Below are 18074 nucleotides of genomic sequence, written 5' to 3' on the forward strand. Positions count from 1 at the left end.
AGCTTCCATAGCTGTCACGCCAAGGCGATTCCCATAGTGAAACACCTCACAAAGAACCAGGGATTACGTTAAGTAACCCTACAATATGACACATGAATCGAGTCGTATGGAAGCGTAATCAATGCATTCACTAAAGAAAATAAATTCTGCTCTTGTGTTTCTGAATTAACGACATAATTATGTCGTAATTCTAAAAAATGTTGTAATGCTGGAAAAGATGATGCTCCTTTTTTTATGAATTAAAGAAATTTTTATTTTTTTTATTTTTATTTTTCTGAAATAATGAGATACCTCACAATCCTCAAAACGACAAACTGTCATTCACTTGAGAGCTCTAAATCATAGAGTCCCACCTGTTGAGTCCAGTTTTATTCTGGTTTATGTTTGAGACAGTGGGAGATACAAACGTCCATCAGTAATATTGATGGTATTGTTATTGGTTGTCAACTTTGCTCAGGACGGAACGCCCATCATGGTCTGCTCGACATTGTGGCGTTTCTCCAGGATCAGTTGAATCGATAGGGCATTAGCCTGGCTATTGCCAGACCAAGTCCAATTGTAGATTGCACCATGTGCAGGGCGAATTCCAATCGCCGGCAGATGGGGGTGGGGCTACCCAGTCTAATAGGGCATGCTCCACGGATATAAGATGATGCATCTGAAATGCATTCTCTTCAGTAATATTTTAATTTAATAACAAGCGTGTGTAGCAGCTATTTCAAGGTTCAAGGGTGGCCAAATATCCACCAGCTTACAATAATGGATTGGTAATTGAATGAATAAATGAATTAAACCGGTAGTGATTTGACGGCTTGTAATTACTCGCATTCAAATCCGACCAATGAAAAAGCGTTGCAGCGTCGACACCTCATGAATATTCATCAGTCTCCTCCTGGGTTTTGTTGTTGCTGCTGACAAGGCGTGTGATTCGACCATTCGACGAGTACTTGAATGTTTCGACGCTCTCAATTAGAGTAAGGTAATATAAACGCTGTCTATGTCAAAACTGATATCCACGTCATTATATTCAGGTTGTTTACACTTTTTTAAAAGTTCAGGTTATTTATAAAACTATAACTGCATAAAAAGAGTGATATGTTCATGGTGCCATTCTTAGGCTGGGTTGCACCAATATGGATTAACTCTTAGACTGGATTAAATCAAGGTTTAACTGTTAACAGTGTTGCAGCAAACTTTAAACCTAGTTTAAACTTAGTTTAATATTAATCCTGGTTATATTTAACCCTTTGGTAATCTCAGTTTAAACTCCATTTAAACTGAGATTAAATTTAAGTGTTGCGCCAGTAATTTTAAACCTATTCTTAACCTGGTTTAACAGTTATATTTAAACCACCTCTGGAGGAGGTTTATGTTAGGTTTATCAGTTTTCTTGACAACATGGCTGTATATCTTCGCTGAATGGGGTTAGAGGAAAGAGTTCATCGCAGGAAAATTAGAGATAGGTTAAACCCAATTTAAATTTATGAAAATAGTTTTCACAGCTGCAGGATCATATCAATGATTTTCTTTGACCTGAGCTACCATGTTGGGGCAACCCAGCTAGAGGGTCCGTAATCATTGGTGGTCCTCCGCCAGTTTGAAACATCCGCCTCCTCTCTCCTGCCGCGTCCTTTTGCCTTTGCATTGTAGTTCAAGGCCGACCTGGGCTGTGCCACTTGGGCAGGGGCCACTCATTTTCTCCCCTCTGTAAATATAGACTCTGTAAATAAAAGCAACAAGTTAATCATTTATTCACAAGAGAACTGGTGAATATATTGTGGTCCATCTTTATCAAGCATACATCGTGAATTTGTTCACATTTTGCCAGAATCCATCATTGCAGACACTGAACACAAACTAATCCTATTTTAATCCTTGGGGCAATCCTAGTTTAACTAATCCAGGGTTAAAACTAAGATGTGCAACACGTCCCTGATTAATTATGAACCAGTTTAAACCTAGATTTACTAACCCTAGATTAACCCTAAACCAGGATTAGTTTAATCCATGTTGGTGCAACCCAGCCTTACTTTCGCTTTCACTTAGTTCGCTCACAGAGAAAAAACGAAGACCTTCAGGGTGGTTTTTATAAAATAGGATGTTTTCAACAAACATTCTGGCTCCTAGGAACATCAGAAGAGACCCTGTGTCTCAGCTGATGAACAATCAATAGCGCCATAACTCCAGGTGCAGACCTCCTGTAGGCCTGGTGCCTGCTCCTTGTGTCCAGGCTTACACGCAGGCCTCCAGGCTGGTGATTAGCCCCTAGGCCTGGGGCCTGCTCCTTGTGTCCAGGCTTACACGCAGGCCTCCAGGCTGGTGATTAGCCCCTTAGATCTTCAGCAGCCAGATGACTGTGTTTGAGGTTTAGTATTGGATGAGTAAGGTGGAGTGTTACACCCAATGAAATCCTATATTAAACATAGGATCCAAATACCAAATCAATCTAAAAAATGATGTAGCCCAATGAACATAAAAGTGGTACATTATATTTGTGACACACTTTTAACACTCACAAATGTATTTGTCACAGAAAAATGATAAGCATTAGATCACGGTTAATGCAGACATACAAGGTTAACAACTCTTTGTTTAACAGCTCTAATGTTTTCAAACTTCATATTATTTTGGTTTAGAGAAAAGATACAAGTTATTACCTTTATTAACCCTGAATATTTTTTTTATCTCTCCAGATGTTTCTGAACTTCAAGAAAAATCTGTAGCTGCATGGCAATGAAGATTTGGCAGCCAAAGTATAGTGTGTGTGGCCCATGTATTTAGAATATACAAAGGAGGATAAAACAATCAACCTTATTTGGCCTTGGCTGAAAAACAAGACTTGCACTGACACACAGAAGAAATATCTGCCAAAAACGTTAGACCACCATGTTCTTAAAAATCATGTTCCTAATATGTTCAGTTTTTAATACTTATGGCGTTGCTAGTACTGCATCACCATCGTGTGCCAGTGATGAATACAGAGCGGGACAGGTCTGCTGCCTTGCATGTCCTGGTGGTAAGAGTCCATTAACCCAGCTGTTGTCAAGCTGTTGTCCAAAATAGTTCTGTATGATTTCTTCAACCAAATCCATTGGAAAACAACATATTTTAAACGTTCTTTCCAACAGGATATAGGGTTCATCGGGATTGCACAGTGACAACCAATACATTGTGCTCAAAGTGCCCCGATGATACTTTCAAAGAAGGCCTTAGCGGACAGAAGCAATGCTCTGCCTGTACAAAGTGTGGCACAGGTACATCTATATTATTAAATAGGGACAGGTCTGCTGCCTTGCATGTCCTGGTGGTAAGAGTCCATTAACCCAGCTGTTGTCCAAAATAGTTCTGTATGATTTCTTCAAACAAATCCATTGGAAAACAACATATTTTAAACGTTCTTTCCAACAGGATATAGGGTTCATCAGGATTGCACAGCGACAACCAATACATTGTGCTCAAAGTGCCCCGATGGTACTTTCGAAGAAGACTTTAGCGGACAGAAGCAATGCTCTGCCTGTACAAAGTGTGGCACAGGTACATCTATATTATTAAATAGAAACGCCCCCCATGCAACCCCCAAATGTTGTGTTCATGAGAACGTTGTGTTGTCCACGTTATATCAGAAGTTGTGTTATTCATGTTTATATCAGAAGTTGTGTTGTTCATGTTTATATCAGAAGTTGTGTTGTTCATGTTTATATCAGAAGTTGTGTTGTTCATGTTTATATCAGAAGTTGTGTTGTTCATGTTTATATCAGAAGTTGTGTACTCTCAGGTTGTCTCAGGTTCCTCTGTTGTGATTGACAGTTCTCGGTCTGAAGGTGAAGAAGAAGTGTACATCAACATCAGATGCTGAGTGTGAGGTCCGGGATGGATTCTTCTGTAGTGACTCAGCAGATAAAGACCCATTCTCAGATGCCACATTGTCATGCCAACCCCACACGATGTAAGTGGAGTAGGGCTGCAACTAACGATTATTTTAATAATTGATTAATCGGTTGAATATTTTTTCGATGAATCGATGAAGTAACACACACACACACACACACACACACACACACACAATTAACCAGCTTACGTCAGTTTAATAAACTTTTCATGCTTGTAAAGCTGGATAACGAATAAATGAAAACACCAAACGAGAAACAGGAGATACTGTTGTTGCATGTCCTTACTTGAAAACTGAATAAATGTGAGATCTTGTATTGACTTAACCCTGCTGTCGAGCCCCCTTCTCGTCACGGATGACATCACCGCGGTGCTTCCGTGCCACTCCATTTCGCTTTTGCAAAGATTGTAACTAACACACTTTTTAGCTTGATGTATTGTAAATTGCTCCCACACTTTGGAAGATTTCGGTCGAACCGTTTTCTCCGCCTCCGCTGTGTTTCATGTCCAAAATACAAGCAGTGGTCGCTCACACTATAGAGCAGAAGGCTCGCTGTGGTCACTCACACTATAGAGCAGAAGGCTCGCTGTGGTCGCTCACACTATAGAGCTGAAGGCTCGCTGTGGTCGCCCACACTATAGCGCTGAAGGCTCGCTGTGGTCGCTCACACTATAGAGCAGAAGGCTCGCTGTGGTTGCTCACACTATAGAGCAGAAGGCTCGCTGTGGGCGCGCATGAAGCACGGACCTGTCGGCGTCGGCTTCTGTAAACAGTTCCGCGCCTACGAGTATTAATAATCGCTCTACTCAACGAATCAATGACTAAATTCATTGTCGATTTTTATCGATTTTTATCGATTCGTTGTTGCAGCCCTAAAGTGGAGTTCATTATCGAACCCAGTACCTTTTAAACCTGGAGTCCAACACCCAGTCTGCTACTCTAAACTAAACGTGGTTTTGTCCTTCTGGTTTCAGATGTGATTCTGGGGTGCAGATAAAACCAGGAACTGATTCAACTGATTCTACATGTATTAAATATAGGGCAATTGTGTTCATAATAATAGGATGCATACTTTTCATTATATTATTAGTCCTGGGAGGTAAGCGTTACATTAAACTAACATGTATAATGTTACATTCAACTAACATGTATCATGGTTACATTCAACTAACATGCATCAGGGTTATGCTGAATGATAGTGACTGCTGTCCTGACATGTGTTGTTTATCACTTTATAGCATTGGTTTGTAGAAGACATCTGGAGGTAAGTGTTATTACTGGTTTGATACAGAACACAATAATATGTGTGACCCTAGCTGGCAGTGGTGGAGTTATTAGATGATGACCTTGTAATGAACCTAATGTTGATATTTTATTTACATTTTTATCTTATAGAAAAAGAAACTGGATAGGGAGTTAGATGGTAAGTTTTTATTCCACATGTTTCATGTTTGATTGAGTAACAGATCATTTATTAATATCCAGTGATTATTAATATCCAGTGATTTGCAAGGGTTACTGACTCACACCAAGTCAAATGATATCGCTGTGATTCAAAACATTTCATCTAATTGTACCAGAGAGTCAGAGCCTACCTAGCAGAGGGACCAGAGTGGCAGACCTACTGAACAACATCATCTAGATATTAGATTATAGAATGGAGCTATCCATGTATATAAGACACTACTCTCATAGCTGGGGCGATGTGGCCAGCATAACGTCAGCTCAGTGGTGTTTATAACGTAGCTCACTGAGTCGTCATGACAACACAAAGCAGGGATAAAGGGTAGAAAGTTTGACCACGATAATGGCAGCCGTCTCCCTACACGTATTCAGTCTGTCAAGATGTTCTTCTGTGAAGAGGCTGATTCAGAGTGGAAACCAGCAGCAGTTCATAATGATAGGATGCATGTATCATGATAACATTAAACTAACATGTATCATGGTTACATTAAACTAACATGTATCAGGCTTATGCTGAATGATAGTGACTGCTGTCCTGACATGTTGCTGTATTGCTTATCTCTATAGATTTGGATAAACTAATACGTGAGGCGGTAAGTGTTATTACTGGTTTGATACAGAACACAATAATATGTGTGGCCCTAGCTGGCAATGGTGGAGTTATTAGATGATGACCAGAGGTGGATTAACACACAGGCTAGCCTCGGCTGAGCCTAGGGGCCCAGGTGTGCAAGGGGCCCTGGGTTGGCCACACTATTTTCAATTTGACTTGAAATAAAAAAAGACTTGACCCCTATTGGCCCATAACAAGAACCATTAAAAAGTAAAGCAGCTGATTGGGTACATGTGTGGGCCATGTCATGTGACCAGGTTCATAAAGTCTGTTTGGTTGTAAAGGAATACGTCACGTCTGCTGGACAGCAAAGAGGCAGAATGTCTGAAAAGAGAAAAAGCGAAAAAGCAGTGTTTCCATTGGTGGATATAGCACTCAGACTATTCATGACTTTGCCTGTGACCAATGCCAGCGGGGAGCGCTCTTTTTCAAAATTGGCGCCAGTTAAAGATAGACTGAGATCCATGATGGGCCAAAACAGACTGAATCACCCGTCTCTGATCCGTCCATTGAAAGAGATATTCTGCACAAATTGGATTTCACCAGCCTCATTAAGGAGTTCTCTGTCGGTCGGTCGGTGAACAGAAATACGTGGTCGCAGCAGCTATGGGGAATTCACACTTGTTTCTGTATCATTGGTGTTTTAGTGAAGGCCGTCTCAATGTGTGTGTGTGTGCCAGTGCTCCCCGATTGTGTGTGTAAGGGCCATGTAATATTCCTAGCACGCTTTTACACATGGCACAAAATTTATTTTTTTCTGTGTGATCAGTAAGGGGGCCTCACACAAATAGCCAAGTAGCCTAGGGGCCAATGACCACCTTAATCCACCACTGATGATGACCTTGTAATGAACCCAATGTTCATATTGGATTCACTTTTTTTTTTTTCAAAAGGAAACAATGGACCAGTGGACGAAGTGTAACAGTAAGTTCTTATTCCACATGTTTCCCTTTGTAAACGAGTAACAGATAATTTATTTATACCCAGTGATTCGCGAGGGTTACTGACTCACACCAAGTCAAATGATATCTCTGTGATTGAAAAAACATTCAATCTAATTGTACCAGAGAGTCAGAGCCTACCTAGCAGAGGGACCAGAGTGGCAGACCTACTGAACAACATCATCTAGATATTAGATTATAGAATGGAGCTATCCATGTATATAAGACACTACTCTCGTAGCTGGGGCGATGTGGCCAGCATAACGTCAGCTCAGTGGCGTTTATAACGTAGCTCACTGAGTCGTCATGACAACACAGAGCAGGGACACAGGGTAGAAAGACGTCTGTCCTTGTTTGACCACGATAATGGCAGCTGTCTCCCTACACATATTCAGTCTGTCAAGATGTTCTTCTGTGTAAAGGCTAATTCAGAGTGGAAACCAGGAACTGGTTCAACTGATTCTACATGATTAGAATATATGGAGCAGTTCATAATAATAGGATGGATATGTTTCATAATATCAATCATAGTCCTGGGAGGTAAGGGTTACATTAAACTAACATGTATCATGTTACATTAAACTAACATGTATCATAGTTACAATACACTAACATGTATCATGGTTATAACCATGATACATGTTATTTAAATCTATATAATGTAAATGTAAGTATCATGGTGACATTAAACTAACTAATGATAGTGACTGCTGTCCTGACATGTTACTGTATTGTTTATCTCTATATAGCATGGATTGATCGACTTCTGAAGGTAAGTGTTATTACTGGTTTGATACAGAACACAATAATATGTGTGACCCTAGTTGGCAGTGGTGGTTATTACATGATGACCTTGTAATGAACCCAATGTTCATATTTTATTTACATTTTTATTTTATAGAAAAAGAAAACAACGGAACAGGAGAGGAAGTTAAAGGGTAAGTTCTTATTCCACATGTTTCACTTTGTAAATGAGTAACAGATAACTTAGATAGAATATATGGAGCAGGTCATAATAATAGGATGCATATCTTTCATAATATCAACCATAGTCCTGGGAGGTAAGGGTTACATTAAACTAACATGTGTCATAGTTACATTAAACTAACATGTATCATGGTTATATTAAATTAACATGTATCATGGTTACATTAAACTAACATGTATCAGGGTTATGCTGAATGATAGTGACTGCTGTCCTGACATGTTACTGTATTGTTTATCTCTATATAGACTTGCGTGCTCTACTTCAGGAGGTAAGTGTTATTACTGGTTTGATACAGAACACAATAACATGTGTGAAGGTTCAAGGAGTTTAATTGTCATTGTATTACACAACGAAATACTGGTTAGAACTCTCTAGCAACAGTTAGAGTTTAAATGTCAAAATGACACAAAACACAAAAAGACACAATAAGACAATGACACAAAGACAAAGAGCAAATGACAGAAGTGGTTAAAAAAGATATGAATAGTGACATGTAGATTAAAAATGAACCACAGTTGTAAAGTGCATGAAGATTTCAGTGGAGGCCACAGTAAAGTGCACAATACTCATAGTACACACACACACACACACACACACACACACACACACACACACACACACACACACACACACACACACACACACACACATCACCCTGTACATATTGTGCCCATCAAGTCCAGTCTGTTGTGTGTGTGGAGGGGCGGGGCGGGCGGGGTTGTGGGTGTTGGAAGCTACTGCTCCTGGAGAAGAGTTGTCCTTAGGTCTTTGTTAGAAGGTTGAGGGGGTGATGGAGGCTACAGCTCTTGTTGTTTGGGCCCGCAGTGTGCGGTACCTCTTCCCTGATGGTAGGGGGACAAACAAGGTGTGTCCAGGGTGAGTTTGATTTGTGCTCATTGACCATGCCGGTCACCACACACAGAGTCCAGGTCTGGGAGCTCAGCTCCTATGATCCTTTTAGCTAACCTAACCACCCTGGCCAAGTCCCTCCTGCTCTCCGCTGTGCAGCCTGCATACCACACACTGCAGCCCTGGCAGAGGATGCTCTCAAATGTGCTCCTATAAAAGTGAATGAGCAGGTGTGTGGATAAACCAGCCTGTTTGAACTTCCCTAGAAAGAAGAGCCTCTTCTGGGCCCTCTTCACAAGGTTGGAGATGTTAGTAGCCCATGTTAGGTCCTTGGTGATGTACGCCCCCAGGAACTTAACAGAGTCCACCCTCTCCACTTCTTCCCCATTGGTGGTAAGTGGGGTCTGCGTGGTCCTCTTGGACCTCCTAAAGTCCACAAGGATCTCATTTGTTTTGGTGGTGTTTAGGACCAAGTTGTTATCCACACACCACTCTGCCATGTGTTGGACCTCCTGCCTATAATGGCACTTGGTGTTGTCTCTAATGAGCCCCACCACAGCGGATTTGATTATGGTGTTGGATGAATGGATGGGTACGCAGTCATGGGTGAAGAGAGTGTAGAGGGCTGGGCTGAGTACACACCCCTAGGGCGCACCGGTGTTCAAGGTTATGGTTGAGGATGTCAGATCCCCTACCCTGACATTCTGCGGTCTGTTTGAAACAAAGTCCAGGATCCATGAGCAGAGTGAGGTGGGGAGACCAAGATTAATGAGTTTGAGGACCAGTTTATGGGGGATTATGGTGTTGAAGGCAGAGCTGAAGTCCACAAAGAGCATCCTTACATATGTGTTCAGGTACTCCAGGTGGGACAGGGCTGTGTGGAGTGCGATGGAGACAGCGTCCTCTGTGGATCTGTTTGCTTTTTAGGCAAACTGGTGACTGTCCACAGGGATGCGGTCTCTGATGTACGTCAGTATCATCCGCTCAAAGCACTTCATGATTACTGGGGTGAGGGCGACTGGGCGCTAGTCATTGAGGCAGGTAATGCCAGATTTTTTGCGGATAGGGACGATGGTAGTGGTCTTAAGGCAGGTGGGAACTGCAACTTGTTGCAGGGAGAGGTTGAAGATGTCTGTAGAAACTCCTGCTAACTGGTCGGCACATGACCTCAGTATACGGCCCGACACCCATCAGGACCAGTAGCCTTGTTGGTGTCAATCCTTCTCAAGGGAGACCTCACCTGGTGATGCTGAAGAGTGAGTGTCTGCTCCTCCTCTGGCCCTGTCACCTGACGTTCCACTGTCACCCCACTGTGCTGCTTGTCAAAGCGGGCGAAAAAGCGATTTAGGGTGTCTGGGAGGTCCCTGTCCTTGCTAACCAGTGTGGTCTTATATTTGTAGTCAGTTAGAGTTTTGATGCCTCTCCACATTGTTATGGTCTGGCTCACAAGACCACAACAAAAACGACCAAGGGAGGACGGAGGAACGATAATAAAGATATAATTTATTTACAACTAATAGAATGTGCAACATAACCATGACCAAACAGAAACCAAACGAAAAAAGGAAACGGTGGCTCGGACGGAGCTTCGCTGGCGGCAGGCAGAGAGAGACCGAGCAGACTGCAACCCTCTAATATAGACACAGGTCACAGGTGTTTCCCATCAGGGCCCCGCCCCGCCATCAGCCACTGCAGGGGGGGAAGGGAGAATACAGAAGGAGAACACCTAGACCGGCCTGGGCCGTCACACCCCCCCCATCAAAACAGGGTCCCACCAGGAACCCTGTGGACCAACCAGCCACGACAATTACAACAATAATATAAAGTACATTACCCAATAACTACAATAATATACATTACCCAATACCCAGTTTTCAACATGTGAGGAAAACACCATCTACTCCCAACATCACCTGCGTGACCCCCATCCCTCCCAGCAACTGGTACCTGGAAGCAATTTAAGAGAGAGAGAGAATACACAACAGAGAAGCAAAAAATCAAACAGGAGCACGAGACAAAGCGTCGGCCACCAAGTTGTCCTTCCCTTTAATATGCCTTATATCTAAAGTATAGGCCTGGAGAGACAACGACCAACGAATAAGCCTCTGATTTGCACACCGCAGTGAGTTCAAAAATGTGAGAGGGTTATGATCTGTGTAGATCACCACTGGACCTGAGCCCACATACACTTCAAACTGTTGTAAGGCCCATATGAGAGCCAGGGTCTCTTTCTCCACCACAGAGTAGTTCAGTTGATGTTTGTTGAACTTCTTGGAAAAAAAACACACAGGTTTGTCAACAGCAACATCATCTTCCTGTAAGAGTACTGCACCAGCACCGACAAAACTGGCATCAACCTCCAACTTAAACGGACTGTCCAACCGAGGTGCAGCCAAAACAGGAGAGTCGCACAAAATCGCCTTGACATTCTCGAACGCCTGTTGACACAAAGGAGACCAGATAAACGTAACTTTCGCCTTCAACAGGTCAGTCAACGGCGCAACAACAGTAGAAAAATTGCGACAGAAACATCTGTAATAACCAACCAAACCCAAAAACCTCATCAACTCCTTTTTTGTCAGCGGTGGAGGATAACCAGCAACAGCCTGAACCTTCGCCAGCAGAGGGCGCACCTGGCCCTGCCCAACCTCTTTACCCAGGTAAGTCACTGTGGCCTGAGCAAATTCACACTTTGCCAAGTTCACAGTAAGCTGCGCCTCGGACAAACGGACAAACAACCTCTGGATACGGTCAATATGGACAGACCATGAATCAGAAAAAACAACAACATCATCCAGATACACTGCACACCCTTCCAGATCACCAACGACTTTATTCATCAAACGTTGGAAGGTGGCAGGCGCGTTTCTTAAACCAAATGGCATGACCTTGTAAGAATACAACCCAGCCGGAGTGACAAAAGCAGAGATCTCCCGCGCTCTCTGGGACAATGGGACCTGCCAGTACCCTTTTAAGAGATCGAATTTGCTGATAAACTTGGCAGAACCCACCTGATCTACACAATCGTCCATCCGAGGCAAAGGATAGGAGTCTGGTTTGGTTATACTGTTAACTTTCCTATAATCTGTGCAAAACCGCTGCGTATTATCCGGCTTTGGAACAAGTACGCACGGTGACGCCCAAGCGGAGGACGACGGTTCCACAATGCCATTTGACAACATGTAAGCAATTTCTGCATCTATCAACACACGCTTCTCTGCACTTACCCGATAAAACCGTTGTTTTATCGGCTTGGCTTCACCGACCTCAACATCGTGCTCCAACACACTGGTGCAGGACGGAGTGTCCCCAAACAGACAAGGAAATTTTTGAATGAGGCCAACCAACTCTGTGCGCTGCGCCTCCGACAGATGCCCCACAACGAGATCCAAGTTTGCCAACATCTGGGAATTTTCCAACCGACCAGACATCACCGCAGAGTCAAGCTGAGGTAAACCATCCTCACAAAATCTGTCACCAGAAACATTCAGTGTGTTACCAACACAAACTGGATGTGCACCAACATCTGGCACAACATCAGCTGACTCACCCTGCGACGGACTCTCCCGAACATGGTACGGCTTCAACAAATTTACATGACAAAGTTGATTCTTTTTTCGACGATCAGGCGTGGAAATCAAGTAGTTCTGTTCCGACAGCTGCTTGACCACTGTATACGGACCCATAAACTTTGCTTGAAACGGTGACGTCACCAAAGGCAACAGCGCCACAACCTGGTCACCTTCAGAAAAATTGCGACACTCAGCTCGCCGGTCATAAATGCGCTTCATTTTCTTTTGGGCTGAGGCCAATTTTTCTTTTGCCAATTCAGTAGCGGCATAAAGACGATGTTTGAACCCATTCACATAATCAATGAGATTCTGCGGAGGTTCTGCCTCCTCCCAGCCACTCTTCAGCGCAGCCAGTGGACCTCTCACCGTGTGACCAAAAACCAACTCATTTGGACTGAACCCCGTACTCTCTTGTGTAACCTCCCTTGCTGTAAGCAACAACCACGGCAAACCTTCCTCCCAATCAGCATTCAACTGCACACAATAAGCCCGCAACAAAGATTTTAATGTTTGATGGAACCGCTCCAGTGCTCCCTGGCTCTGTGCGTGATATGCTGAGGACTGGTTGTGCGTGACGTGTAGCTGTTTCAACACTTGAGCAAACAGGTGTGAGGAAAAGTTTGACCCCTGGTCACTTTGAATGATCCTTGGAATACCAAATATAGAGATGAACTGGCTGAGTGCACGCACCACCGCCTTGGCTGACAGCGTGCGCAACGGATACGCAGCAGGGTACCTGGTACTTTGGCACATCACCGTCAACAAATACACTGAACCAGACTTAGAAGGGGGAAGAGGACCAACACAACCAATTATCAGATGTTCAAAAGGTTCACATACTGCAGGAATGGGACACAACGGAGCCACTTTAATTACCTGGTTTGGTTTCCCTGTCATTTGACAGGTGTGACACGTTTTTATGTATGCTGAAACACTTTTCTTAACCCGTGGCCAGAAAAAATGACGCAAGATCCGGTCATAAGTTTTTGCTACGCCCATATGACCAGACTCATCATGCGCAACACTGAGAACCACATCACGGAATTTCGACGGTACCGCAACCTGATACACTGGTTCCCCCATGAAACCCTCTCCGTGCGGCACCCACTTCCTCAGCAACACTCCTTTCTCCACAAAATAACCCTGTGCCAGGTCCTTTACCTCACCCACAGGACGCACAGACTCAAACAGCTCTGCCAATGTGGAGTCGGCCTTCTGTTCCTTCACCAATTCACTGCTAGATATAGAAAATGGAGAGTTAGACACACGTGACAACAATGATTCAGCAACAATGAGTTTTTGGTCAGCCTGATCCGCGCCACCGGCGTCCGGACAAGCTCTCATCATTGCGCGGGTCACAGCGCATGCCTTAAACACCTCCGGGAACCTCTTCTCGTTTTCATCTGGCCCCCGAGTACCAAGCGGTACCGGGACAACCAGCGGACGAGCCGGCTGATCCGGCCAGACACGGCCCCCTGCAACATCGTTCCCCAAAATGACATGGATCCCTTCTACAGGCAGAGCAGGACGCACACCCATGTTCACTACTCCACTGAACAGATCAGACTGTAGGACCAGTTTGTGTAATGGCACACGAAAAACTGACATCCCCATGCCTCTTATGGGAACAAAAGAACCCGTATCCGACTCCTCGGAAAACGGCAGAGCAGACCCCACAATGAACGAATCAAATGCCGCCGTATCCCGCAACATTATCACCGGGACTTTGTCCTGGCTGCCCCCCAGAGACACGTAACCTTTTGAAACAAACGGCAAAAATGATTTCAAATCAGGATTCAACTGAACTGACGACGGAACATCTCCACACTGCCTCACAGCACCAGAAACGGGCGCAGCCATGGCAGCTGGCTTCACAAATCCGCCACCAAACTTAGTGCGCGTTTTACGCACAGGGCACTCATTTTTCCAGTGTCCTTTTTCGTGACAGAAATGACAAAAATCCTCATTCTCGCGGCCCCGACCTGGCAGCCAACTGTTATGACCCCGATCATTCCTCCTAGCCGGTGAAAACCCAGCTCGAGGCCTGTCCCAGGAGGACACCCCCCCCACTGGACCATCAGCACCGACAGGGAAATCTCCTCTGCCTCTCTTATGTGTCAACAAGTAATCATCAGCAAGCGCGGCCGCCTCCGCCGCCGTACTCACTTTCTTTTCACTGATGTACATTGCCAACCTCTCAGACACTGAGTTTTTAAACTGCTCAAGCACAATCAGGTCACCCAGCCCACCAAAATCTGTTACACCGGCAGCTGCACACCAGCGGTGAAAATGCGTTCCCAACACACGTGCAAACTCCAAATGAGACTTGTCCCCTTTTCTCCAGCTCCGAAACCGCTGTCTATACGCCTCCGGAACGAGCTCATAACTTTGCAAAACCGCAGCTTTAACCTTTGAGTAGTCACCGCTGTCAGACGCCGGCAGCGAGGAAAATGCTTCCTGTGCGCGCCCTGTCAACACACACTGTAACAACACGACCCTGTCCGCGTCGCTCCAAGCTCTCGTATTGGCTACACGCTCAAACAAGACAAAAAACGTGTCCACGTCTCTTTCATTAAACTTCGGGACTAACCTTAAACTACTCAAAATATCACCGGAGTCACCACTTCGACCCCCAACAAATTTACCGTCGCTCATGAGATTCAACCTCTGAGTTTCCAAGTCCAATTTAGTCAACTCAACCTGCTGCTTTACTTTTTCCAGGGTCACAGCCTTCTCCAAATCAGCCTTTTGCCTCAGCTGCTCCAATTCCAGTTCCTTCTCTGTCTCTAACCGGAACCTTAACGTAAGCAACTCCTTCTGCTGCTCAAACGTTAAATTTGAATCTGCAACCTGTGCACTGACTCTACCGGCAGCCTTTCCCTCCGCAGGTGGCCCCGACGCACACGCCAACACACCCTGATCATACAAATTCGCCAACACAATTGCCTTCACATTGTCTTTCAACCTTTTATCAGAGACATATATCTTATAAACCTCAGCGAGTTTCAGCAATTGCTCCTTTGTGCACTGCTCCACAAATTCCTCTGAAGGTGCCCTCACAAAATCCTCTACTCCTGCCATGATAACAGACGTGCAAAGACAAACTCACCAAGGAAACGAAAAAGAAGACACGATTATGGCCTCAATCCCAGCGGATGAACCCCCCCTAACTGCCTATCCATTTCTACCTAAACTCAACCCTAGTCTTCAGGGGATACTGATGGCGGGTACTTACGCACTCTCTACCACTAGTGTGACCAAGCGACCAGCAAGCTGGCAACCCGTCCGCACTATGGACGTGCTCCCGAGACAATCGCTCCAACCACTTTCACCCCACACTACAGTGGCACCACGAAACCCAAAGGGGAAACGCGCTTATCCTGCCGGGGAGACACCACACTGATTGCGAAAACCGAGGCCAACACGCACTTCTCCCTGTATCCTCCTACACAAACACACTCACGTCTATCACAGCCACATACTTAGCCCAAAACAATTCCTCTCGTACAATCCTCACCTACGAGCGTTCCGACGGGGAATCCCTCACGGAACCCCCAGAATGACGTCACAGCAATCAACGCGCGAACATCAAACAAAGCGCTTCGCAAACATCAGTCATCAATCTCCGCAGAAGCAACATTACGCAACAACTTACACCAATAGGACGAGCCCCCATTTGTTATGGTCTGGCTCACAAGACCACAACAAAAACGACCAAGGGAGGACGGAGGAACGATAATAAAGATATAATTTATTTACAACTAATAGAACAACATGTGCAACATAACCATGACCAAACAGAAACCAAACGAAAAAAGGAAACGGTGGCTCGGACGGAGCTTCGCTGGCGGCAGGCAGAGAGAGACCGAGCAGACTGCAACCCTCTAATATAGACACAGGTCACAGGTGTTTCCCATCAGGGCCCCGCCCCGCCATCAGCCACTGCAGGGGGGGAAGGGAGAATACAGAAGGAGAACACCTAGACCGGCCTGGGCCGTCACAACATGCTCCTGGGGTCCTTGTTTTCAAAGTCACCCTCAATGCTCTGTCTGTACTTGCCTTTGGCCTCTTTAATGCCCTTTTTTAGGTCTCGTCGGGCAGTTCTATAGGCCAGCATGTCACCTGACCTGAAGCCAGTATCTCTCGCCCTGAGCAGCAACCTCGCATTACCGTCAAACCAGGGTTTCTGATTAGGGAACACCTTGATGGTTCTGGTGCGCAGTACTGTCTCAGTGCAAAACTGAATGTAGTCCAGGACGTTAGAGGTATACTCCTCCAAGTTGGCTCCCTGTGAAAATACCTCCCATACTGTGCTCTCAAAGCAGACCTGTAGTGATGTAACAGCTTCCTCACTCCATACCTGTACTGTCTTCACAGCTGGTTTGGTTCTACAGACAACTGGTTTATAAGATGGAATCAGTGTCAAGGAGATATGATCTGATAATCCGAGGTGTGGGGATGGTGCAGCTTCATATGCCCTCTGTATATTTGTATATACCTGGTCCAGTGTGTTTTTATCTCTGGTTTGAAAGTTGACATTGTTGTGGAGTTTTGGTAATACTTTCTTGGGTAATTCTATACTAGTTATTAGATGATGACCTTGTAATGAACCCAATGTTGATATTTTATTTACATTTTTATCTTATAGAAAAAGGAAAAACTGGAACTGGATAGGGAGTTAACTGGTAAGTTCTTATTCCACATGTTTTACTGTGTTAATGAGTCACATATCATTCGTTATTATCCAGTGATTTGCAAGGGTTAATGACTCACACCAAGTCAAATTTTGCTGAATGATAGTGACTGCTGTCCTGACATGTTGCTGTATTGTTTATCTCTATAGAATTGGATAAACGAATACGTGAGATGGTAAGTATTATTACTGGTTTGATACAGAACACAATAATATGTGTGGCCCTAGCTGGCAGTGGTGGAGTTATTAGATGATGACCAGAGGTGGATTAACACACAGGCTAGCCTCGGCTGAGCCTAGGGGCCCAGGTGTGTAAGGGGCCCTGGGGTGGCCAGACTATTTTCAATTTGACTTGAAATAAAAAAAGACTTGACCCCTATTGGCCCATAACAAGAACCATTAAAAAGTGAAGCAGCTGATTGGGTAGATGTGTGGACCATGTCATGTGACCAGGTTCATAAAGTCAGTTTGGTTGTAAAGGAATACGTCACGTCTGCTGGACAGCAAAGAGGCAGAATGTCTGAAAAGAGAAAAAGCGAAAAGCAGTGTTTCCATTGGTGGATATAGCACTCTGACTATTTATGACTTTGCCTGTGACCAATGCCAGCGGGGAGCGCTCTTTTTCAAAATTGGCGCCAGTTGAAGATAGACTGAGATCCACGATGGGCCAAAACAGACTGAATCACCCGTCTCTGATCCGTCCATTGAAAGAGATATTCTGCGTAAATTAGATTTCACCAGCCTCATTAAGGAGTTCTCTGTCGGTCGGTCCACAGAAATACGTGGTCGCAGCAGCTATGGGGAATTCACATTTGTTTCTGTATCATTGGTGTTTTAGTGAAGGCCGTCTCAATGTGTGTGTGTGTGTGCCAGTGCTCCCCGAGTGTGTGAGGGCCATGTAATATTCCTAGCACGCTTTTACACATGGAACGAAGTTTATTTTTTTCTGCGTGATCAGTAAGGGGGCCTCACACAAATAGTAGCCTAGGGGCCAATGACCACCTTAATCCACCACTGATGATGACCTTGTAATGAACCCAATGTTCATATTGGATTCACTTTTCT

General features: G+C 44.6%; 1 protein-coding gene and 2 long non-coding RNA genes across 8 annotated transcripts in view; all 3 read left to right on the forward strand.

Moving 5' to 3' along the window:
- LOC311359602 (uncharacterized protein) overlaps positions 1-18074 on the forward strand; it is a 174366-nt gene that overhangs the window by 67646 nt on the left and 88646 nt on the right. The gene's annotated exons all lie outside the window — the stretch shown is intronic.
- On the forward strand, positions 633-3520 carry LOC311359608. Its single transcript, XR_014638263.1, has 4 exons — positions 633-979; positions 2694-3016; positions 3129-3254; positions 3409-3520. It is a non-coding gene; the product is annotated as an uncharacterized lncRNA (long non-coding RNA).
- LOC311359612 lies at positions 7404-17001 on the forward strand. Its single transcript, XR_014638268.1, has 4 exons — positions 7404-7679; positions 7809-7845; positions 8141-8163; positions 16965-17001. It is a non-coding gene; the product is annotated as an uncharacterized lncRNA (long non-coding RNA).

The sequence above is a fragment of the Micromesistius poutassou genome (assembly GCF_964030765.1).
Source record: "Micromesistius poutassou genome assembly, chromosome: 15".
Lineage (NCBI taxonomy): Eukaryota > Metazoa > Chordata > Actinopteri > Gadiformes > Gadidae > Micromesistius > Micromesistius poutassou.